Below are 10493 nucleotides of genomic sequence, written 5' to 3' on the forward strand. Positions count from 1 at the left end.
TGTGATATTGGGAGTAATATCAACTTCTCCGCCTTTGAATATTAAAAACAGTATCACAGAATGGATGTACACCCCCTGCGATATTGGGAGTAATATCAGCCTCTCCCCTCCATGGATATTAGGAATAATATCCCAGAGTGGGTGTTCAGCTGCTGCTGTATGGAGAATCGTATCATCCTCTCCCTTCCTGGATATTATTAGCAACAATATCACAGGGTGGGTGTGCACAGCCTGCCATATTGAGAGTAATATCACCCTCTCTCCCTCCGGATATTAGGAACAATATCACAGAACGGGCGTACACTCCCTGCGATACTGGGAGTAATATCATTCTCTTCTTCCGTGAATAGTAGGAGCAATATCACCGGGTGGATATACACCCACTGCTATATTGGGAGTAACGGCATACTCCACCCCCTGGATATTCGGATCACTATTACCGGGTGGGTGTACACCTACTGCAATATTGAAAGTAATACCATGCCCTCTCCCTCCCTGGACATTAGGAACAATGTCATAGGTGGGTGTGCACGCACTGCGGTATTAGGAGTAATATTATTATTAATTATTACTTATTTATTATTAACACTAATATTAATTGCCAATATCAATATTGAGAAATAATTGCTAATAAAAGTTTTCATATTATTAATATTAATTATTGGTACCTAATATTATTGTTTCCTAATTAATAAGATCATTATCAATTGTTAATATCCATCATTATTAATAATTAATATTAATAATTTTATTGTTATCATTAATATAACTATTTAATAATAACTATCATTAATATAACTATTTAATAATAATTATCATTATTATCGGTATTGATTTTAAATCACCCATTTAACGAAAACTCAGGCTACATACAACTATGCAAAGGGCCTAACATTGTAAGTCTTTAGGGACTGCTTCAACCATTCGCTGACACAATAACACTTTTCAGCAAAGAACCCCTATGGCCCTCAACATCTACTATTAACCTTTATATTATTGCTCCAACCCTGGCCCTTTCTTTCGCTCTCCTATTGTGAACCCCCATCCCTATAGCAGCTCCTCTAATTAATTTTAATATAGGCCTCCTATTTTTACTAACCATATCAAGCCTAGCCGTCTACTCTATGACCAGGAAGAGCAATTAAACTTAAATTATGCACTAATTGACGCATTACAAGCTGTAGCCCAAACAATTTCATACGAAGTAACCCTAGCCGTTAACCTGCTATCAATTCTACTGGTAAGTGGCTCGTTTAACTTATATGCACCCATCACAATGCAAGAAATCCTCTGACTGCTCCTCTCATCATGGCCCCCAGACATGATATGACTTGTCTCCACACCAGCAGAAACTAATCGCGTCCCAGCAGTTTTTACATATATATATATAAAATGATTTATATTATATAATATATATTATATAAAATTTATATGTAATATATATTATATATTTATATAACATAAATTATATATTATATATTATATATTATATATATTTTATATTATATATTTTATATGTAATATAAAATATAAATATATAAATATTTACCTATAATATAAAATACACGATATATAATATTTATAATCATATATAATTTTTATACTCTCTGTAGAGTGAATTATTTTTGTTTCTATATCCATCCATAATAAAATACTGTGTCTGTCCATAATAAAAATACTAGTGAAAAATAGGAATTATAGTCACATAAGAGATAAAAGAAAATCTGTTACTATCGATATATTAATACATATAGATGGCATTGGTTTTTACAGGGATTAGTAAAATGCATTCTGGTTTTCTAAACAATTTCCACATTACAGTATATTTATTTTTCTCTCTTTCAGGATTGGAAAGAGTGCAACAATATACATCCCTATACAATCATCCTTGATTACATCTAAGGGAGTTTCTGCAGTAGTAAAATTACAGGGTTAATATACTCATATAGGTATTACAGGGTAACCAAACAACATTCCGAATTCTTTCATCAGCAAAGCCCAGTGAAATCCTAATCCAGGTAGCCACTCTAATTAATGCAATTAACTCAGATACATAAATATATACACATATATATATATATATATGCCTGCATGTGTGGATGCACCTAAATGGTTGTAAATACCATCGACTTTCCCTCTCAAACAGTATTTTTGTTGAGAATGAGGTATATTCACTAGTTCATCAAATATATTTTTAAAATTATTAGATGATTACATGTGTTACAGTGACCAGCTGGATTAGAATTAGATTGGGTTTAACAGGATGAAAGAATCCCGGAGAGGGGGCAGAGTGTAGGTTGTTAATTAGCACATGGATCAAAGGAGAGCGCTGATGTGTTTAGAAGCCACAACGTTGACAGAATAAAAGCCAGAACTAACAGTCCAGTTGTAAATCTCTTTACTGTGGTATTTTCTGCCATTTCTGCTCCATAAGACACACTTTAACCACTTTGTCGTGGTATCTGCAGTATTCTATTTTAGTCTAAATAGCATTTTCTCTCAAATGCATTCTGTTTCTCTCTCCTTCATCTTCCCTCCCTTCTTCCTTCCAGCTGTATTTTCTCACTAGAGAACACTAGTAGAATGTTCTCCCAAATTTCAGATTTCTGATACGCATCTGTAAAATGACGTTATGGAGACACATTTTAGGTGCTACCGAATACTTGGATGTTTTCATAAGTTCACAGCATTACTACTGTCCTCCAAAAGACGGTTTCCCATTTCCACAGCTAATTTCATCATTGACTCTGCCATCCAAGTTTATTCTATGCCACTCTGGAAGAATCTGGAAAAATATTTAAAATACATTTTAACTATTCATCATGCACATGTATTGTATTGTATTTTATATATATTCGGGTGAATATCTTTCTCCACTAATGGTTTGCATTTCAATTCTTGTGTCATGTTTTTTGAAACACAGATGTCATCATTAATATAAACCAACTAATATTTTTTAGTTGTTAATTTTTGTCCTGGTTAAGAAATCCTTATGAGAATATTTTATCATGTTCCCCTTACCTTCAGGACTTGAATCTATTTGGAAATGACTGTGTGTCTTTTGAGGTAGGAGTCAATGTTTAGTTACTTTTTTAAATAAAATTCAATTAATCCAGCATTGTTCTGATCACCTTGTGTATTTCAATGTAGAAGAGCACACTAATAATGCAGGATTATTTATACATGTGGTGAGAATTCCAAAGTGAAGCCCAGAAGGTCAAATGATGTTAACTCAAGGATGCATTAGTACAATGAAACATGATGGATAAGTGCAATATAGTTAGATAAAGAGAAAGAAAAACAACATTTCTCAGTTATCGTTAAGACTTCACTCCAAGTTTTTGCATGAGGCAAAAGATCCCGACTCTCTTCCACTGATTTTAACTCCATTCAGACATGTCTGTCATCTATTATTTCACTCAGTGGCAGTCAGAAGTAAAGAAAAAAAAACAGAGAATATATTTTATGCCATGATCATGAATAATGACTTTTCAAAAATTAATTAAGAACCAATACGTATACTTTTAGTGTTTTTACCACATTTAATAGTAACACAATAAATGAGTTTTAATAACATTAGAATGCAATTCAAGACATAAAACAGAACCTATCTGTCCTGTTGGATAAGGCACAAGGAAGAGAGCTTTCTGGGATAAAGGGGTTCCCACAGCAGATGAACACATTTCTGATTTGTCTCTGGTCAGAGGTGAATACAGCAAAAGATAGGCCTGAGAGGAGGTGAGAAGGAGCAATTAGGGATGGTGTATATAGGGGAGCTTTGATTAACATCAACAAAGCTCACAGTTCTAGCTTCACAATCCAGGAATAAACCTACGTGGCTGGTAGGTCTTGGGACATATTGCAGTGTCATTGGGGAGGTGGTAAAGAGACTGCACTGAATGTTGTTATTAACACACCCAAGGCTAAAGAGTCCCTCCTCTCCGTATATTTTGCCATTCTGATTCTTCCCTTTCCAATACTTGTTACAGACACCAAAAGCCCAATTCCAAGAGTCCCCCACATGGACCTCCCAGTAATATTTGCCGGAGGTGAAATTCTGAGCACCCCATGCAAGAAAACTTGTAGGTGTTGCACTGATATGGGGCGCATTTTGACGGTCACATCCAATACAAATGCTTCCCAAATCTCCACATCGGAAGATATGACTGTTGGCTTCATTATGATGCAGAGTAATATCCACTGCAAAATAAATAAATAAATTAATTAATTAAGAGAAAGAAAGAAAACATGCATAGGCATGTGTAAATCAGCAAAAATTGTTCTATCAAGAAGTTAATTTACCAGGAAATGTAAAGTCACAAGGACACTTTTGCTTGTAACTTCTAATAAAGTATAGAGATGATTATTATTATCTACAAGACAAACAAAATGCTAACTACAGATATTAAAAATGTTTTGAAAACTTACATATTAAGAGCCAAATGTAAGACCAACTTCTTTCAATCCAATTTTCAAAGCAAAATTTGCACATTATATGCCCTGAATGCTATGCTGTTATCAAGATCATTATTTAGAAATGTTTCTTATTCTTAAAAACTACTGCTATCATTTTGGAAAGAATGTGAAGATTTTCAGTTACTCAAGAACCGCTCTAGATAACTGGATAAAAATCCGTAAGTACATGTCATAACTGATAATGTAAAGCAGATTTCTCCAAAATCTTTTACCAGTCTCTCTGTGGCCCTCCATGCTAGCTTGGGGCTGAAGCTGGATTTTAGACTTAACCTGTGGCTTTTCATATTGCAATTAAACTGAACTTCTTTTAGTTTGTAATTTTACTTGCATTCACAAAATGATTTCTTCTTTTTATTTTTACCCATTAACTAATTTTCTTGGAAATACATAATATATATCCATTTAAAAAATTTAAAAACCCCAAGAATCTCCAGTGAACTATATTCCCCAAAAGAACAGTTCTTAGCTGTTCAAATGAATACACTACAGAAATGTAAAATTTTGTATTGAACATTAAATAACTCAACTTCAATCTGAGCACTGTTCCATTTGCTCCTTTTTTAAATTTGCTACACTACTCCTTTTTCCAATTACATTACTCAGTACATAGGAGGCCATAATGTATTTGTTTTTCACTATCTTTCAAACTTAATGCTGTAAATCTGACTATACAGACACAGATACAATAGGGTTGCATGATTATATTGCCCACTTATGTCTATAAAGTAGTAAAATATTTGATAAAGGGTGAAATATTACCTATGTGATCCTAACAATAATAATATTTAGATAGTGGGAGTGCTGCCTATGGGTGGAGACTTACCTCGGAATTGGTTGAGCCTGTCCCTCAGTCCAGTGACGGGCCCTGCCCTGAGCTCTAGATTCAGAGGCTGGGGCATGTGCAGCAGCACGGACTCACTCCTGCAAGGAAAAACCTGCAGTTACAACATCTACAGCCATAAAATAAATAAAAATCACTACTTGTATTTTAAAGATATTTTGTGAGAATCCTTTGAACCCATAAATTTGATAATTCAAAAATTATTCCTTCCTTTTTGAAATTAATTTCTATTTACAGTTTCTGAATTTTAAAGCATAGTGGGAGAGTCTGAGTCAGAATTCAGTCTGATCTTTCTTATTTTTTGCCCCAAATGGGTAAGGTTCCTTAGCCTTATGGCCTTGAGAATATTTAGAAAGGAAATTCTGCGTTCCACTTCTTGGCAGACTCCCCTGACATCTTTGTCTGAAATAGCGGGGTTCTGGGGAGACTGCTGCATCTGCTGCTTCCTTTTCAAGATAAAGAATGTGAAACTTGTTCTAGGCAGCTAGACCTGCCTTCTAGAAACAAGCTTCCCTAGAGACTTATACAGTTCTAACACTCCACAGTTTTTTCAATCTATTTTTCAGAACTGTTAACTGATATGTATATAGGTATGAACAACAAATCATCAACATTTTCACTGCTAAAATACTTCCCCCACTTCTCTCCTGCTTCCTCTGGTGACTTTCTCACCATCCACAAAACAAAACTTCATCTTTCACCTGTGCAGGCTTTTAATCAATAAAACAAAATCAGGAATAAACATGTTTTTTTGAAATTTTACTTCACTATTTATTTATCTATGTATTTATTTACTTAGTGGTCTTGTCTTTTCTGGTGTGGGAACGAAAGTAGATGCAAAAAAAATAAAGAAGTATCAATATCTTAATCATTTATGCCATGACTTTGGTAGAGCCTGCTTTGATATTCGTGGAAAGTGAAAGAACATATGCTAAAATACAGGTACACACTCACCTGTACAATATGTCTCCAAAAGCCTGTACAAAAAAAAAAAAAAAGAAAGATTTAGTGCAGTTCACAAGATGCATCTTTCATTAAGTTCAGTGTGAAATTTGGAGTCAGTTCCTCAAGATATTATTTCCCTACCATCTTCTCTTCTGCAAAGCATTTTCTATTTCTTCTGTAATGAAAAACCCAGTCAGTCGTATTGTCACTAATTAATGTCCTGGGAAGGTCTGAGTCTTGAAGACATTCTCTAAAGAAGTGAAGGGAGAAGAGGCCCAGAGAGTCTATGCTCCATGATAACCTCAAATAACCTACTCAGTCATCTTTCCCAGAACCTATTACCCAAATGAGTGGCTCCCACAATAACATTAATGTGAGCCCAGATTCCCAAAACTTCTGATCTTGCCATGTCCTCAAATTAACCTAAATGTAAATGAATCACCCACTATTTTATACATGTGTGACGACCCAGAATGTATTATTGACTTAGTTGGGGAATAGTTATTGGGGCTGTTACCTTGACCATTCCACAATGTTTTGTGGCTGGTGGATAAAGTAGGAGGGATCTTTGGCCTGGTAGAATCCCTTGGCGGGGCTATACTCTCCCAATAAAGTAGCATTAGTTATGCGAATGTGTTTTTGGAAACACATCATGGAAATAAAGGTAAGGAGATGGATTTCAGCCATGAGGAAAATACTTATGCATGTGAGTAGCCAAAAACCTGAAAGCACTCTGTGAGTTTGTACCTGAAGTAGCTCCACATCTGGTTTATGGCACATTTTCATCAGTTCCTCATATGTTCCTCTTAAAATCTCCATCCTATGAGCCATTTTGGCTTTACTTAAATGAAGTTGATGAAAAATATCTTTCCCCTTCTTTTTCAGCATCTCCAAATTATGTTTTTCTTCTTCATGATGAAATGCAGGCATCTTCTGATACTCAGCTCTAATAGCTTCTAGCCTTACATTCACATAATCCTGCAGTGATAATGGATTAGTCAAAAGAGAAATGTATTTATCCATCTCCTATTAAGTCTCACTGATTACTTTTGTCTCTTGAACATCCAATAGTTTAAACCTCTGTCTTGCCAGTCCTTAGAATCCACAAATTTTTTTCCTTTCCTTTCTTTCTGCATAAAGATCAACATAGATGTATCTGACCAATTACATTTAATTTATTCAAGATAATGTGTGTTCCAAGATAGTTGGAAATTAAAAAAAAACAACAACAGTTTGAATTTCTCTATTCCAACCCATATTTATGGAAAAGTAAGAACAGTTCACGCTTAAGAGTTGGAGTATAGAGCTATAGTTACTAGAAAGGAAATAATTATTTCTATTTCTGAGATACGTAACAAGTTGCTTAAACTCATTATATGTGAAATGACCTTAGACTAACATGTCCAGCTAAATGCATTTCACCCAGCAGAACCTATCCTAATAAGGCTGCATTTATGATTTGGCCATCTTTGTCTCCCTGAATTCATTTCCTTCCATTGTTTTTCTAAGTCATCCCAATCTGAAACATAGACTTCTTTGCGGTTCCCCAGGTCTCCAAATATACACAAACTCAAAATTACTGCATATGCTATTCTCTCCAACTAGAATTTTGCACACACACACACACACACACACAAACACACCTATACATATATACACACTCATGGTCCACATATACATCCATACACACTTTTGTACTCCCCTTCCTATTTGAAACTTTGTTCAATTTGAATTTCTCAGTGAATCTTTTTTCTGACCACCCTGTTTGAAACTCAGACACTATTCTTCAGCTTCTGGCCTCTATTGTCCTTTTCTACTTCCCTGCTTGATTATTCTCCAACAAAGAACCTACCACACTCGAACACATCATGTATTGCACATATTTGCATGTTGACCATTTTTGCCTCTTTCATTTGGATCGTATGATTTGTGAGGAGAAAGATACTTTCTTTCTTCTATACTGGCAAATTTTCTAATTTAATATTCAACATAGACTAGGTTCTTATGAAATACTTTTCAACACACTAATATTAGCTATCATACATTCAGAGTATACATCCACAAAGAGAAAATAATTTTTAATATTTCTCTGAAGTCATCAGAGTTCTCCTTATATTTAGATACTAGTGCCTGTATTTTGGGCGTGTTTGCATGTGTCCCTCAAGACACAAATCCATATTTCTCACCACTTTTCTCATCATATTTGTGTATTATTCAATATTAATTAGTTGAGATTCTTAATTTCATGGTTGCCCTAGATTTCCCCTGTCACTCTTTCTGCCTCAAATTTTCCATGCAATTCCAAATACTACTTGTCCACCAGCATTCAGAATAATGTTGACCCAGGCTCAGAAGGTTCACTTGAGCTTTCCATACTGCCAAATAACTCTTATGCCCAGCATTTATCCAGCCAGCACATATAGAATGCTGTGAGATGATCCAGTTTCTTGCATCTGTTGGTGTATAGCTACATGTCTGTATGAAAACAAACCAGCATGCTTTGGGTAACATCAATGGTTGTGTTAGAAATCCCATCTAGCAGTCATACTATTCTACATAAGAAATGATGCCACTTTTTCTCAATGTTTTCTTTCTTTTTTTTTTTTTTATAGACTCCCAGAAACATTACGGTTTGATATGAAGTTCCTATTTTAAGAGTCACCCATTTGCCCAACGTAAGTTCCTGGAGAAGGTAGCGTAGTACAGGACTAACCTTCCAGTGGCTGATTCTGGTGGTTTCCATGTTCAGATTTCACTGATTTTCACAAGCTTTTTCCCATAAAGACTGCATTTTCGTTAAAAGCTTCTCCTGCAAAAGAGCCATAAATTGAAGCACCGGTGAAGACAATAAAGTAACATGCAGACCATTTCATAGGGAGGGGTCCCAGAATGAGAGACAAATAAGTCCCTAGTAAATCGCAATCTCCAAGAAAATAGGCCCACAGGAATTTCATGTGTCCTTTATAGAAATAGATTTCCAGAGGCATCACTTACCCGGCATTCCTCAGCAGCCCACTCAACGGGACAGTGTCTGTGATACCGGTGCTCCTGAGAGCTGGAGCACAGCAAACAGAGCAGGCTCCTCTCCACTTCACAGAACATCTCCTTTATCTCCCTGTGAGTGCCACACATTTGCTCCTCAGAGCTCAGGAATAGCCAGAGACTGGCTTTTCTGGCAAGGGAAGCCATCTTCTTCAATCGAATGTTAGTTTTGAGGTTTCTCTGCTGTGCTGTCATTATGCATTCAAAGCACTGAGTAAGAATTGGGATGTCTTGCCAGTTGAGGTAGAAACAGGGCCTGCAAAAGCTGTGCCCACAGTCTATGGTGACGGGGTCTATGAAGTAGTTCATGCAGATGGGGCAGGTGAGTTCCCTCTGGAAGACATGCGAGATTCTAGAATTCATGTTTCTGAGGAAGAAAGAGCAACATGTCATTTTGGGGTCTGGGTTGATGAAAAGCTTCTGAACATGTGGAGATAAGTGACAGCTATAGTTTCTTCTCTTGACAGTGTTCATTAAAGCACAGCAAACTATTTCTTCCGTAACAAAAATAAAAATCTCACACAGAGAGAGCCTCCCAGCATTATATTAGATATGACTGACTAGGTGACTCACAACCCCTTCTACTCATAGTTCCTGACTGTAACATAATACTAATCTATTCAAATTCCCATTTTTCTGAATGTGGATCTGGAAATTGGGTTTGATTCTAAGTGGCCTAGAATAAATTGTAGTTGTTCCTATTCTTCTTTCATATAACTGCTGAATGAATATGAAAGAGTGGGAAAAACTGCCTTGGCCAAAGAAATACGAGAAGATGGCTAGAGGGTTCTATGATATATTTTGAGAGAGAGACACAACAGTGGGGCAGCAAACCACCATGGCACATGTTTACCTGTGTAACAAGCCTGCACGTCCTGCACATTTATCTCAGGACTTAAAATAATATAAAATTAAAGTAAAATAAAAAACCAAAACCAAAACAAAATAGAAAAACCAATCAACCAACCAAATAAACAAATGAAAGACAGCAATTAAACCAATTTAGGTTGAATAGAAGAGAAAAAATCATTAAAGATATTGGGCCTTTTTATTTTCTCATGGATTAAATTAACTTCTCCTAGGGATACCCAAACTCTGAACTAACATATAGTAGGACTTTTGTTAAACTTAAAGGGGTGTAATTATATTTCTATGGTGTGATGGTGAATTTTAGGTATCAGTCTGACTG

At 35.6% G+C, this 10493-nt stretch overlaps 1 pseudogene; it reads right to left on the reverse strand.

The window, feature by feature from the left end:
* Nucleotides 1-3700: 3700 nt before the first annotated feature.
* Nucleotides 3701-9667, reverse strand: LOC112128542 (tripartite motif-containing protein 49D-like; annotated as a pseudogene).
* Nucleotides 9668-10493: the final 826 nt, after the last annotated feature.

The sequence above is a fragment of the Pongo abelii genome, chromosome 9 (assembly GCF_028885655.2).
Source record: "Pongo abelii isolate AG06213 chromosome 9, NHGRI_mPonAbe1-v2.0_pri, whole genome shotgun sequence".
In the NCBI taxonomy this organism is placed as follows: domain Eukaryota; kingdom Metazoa; phylum Chordata; class Mammalia; order Primates; family Hominidae; genus Pongo; species Pongo abelii.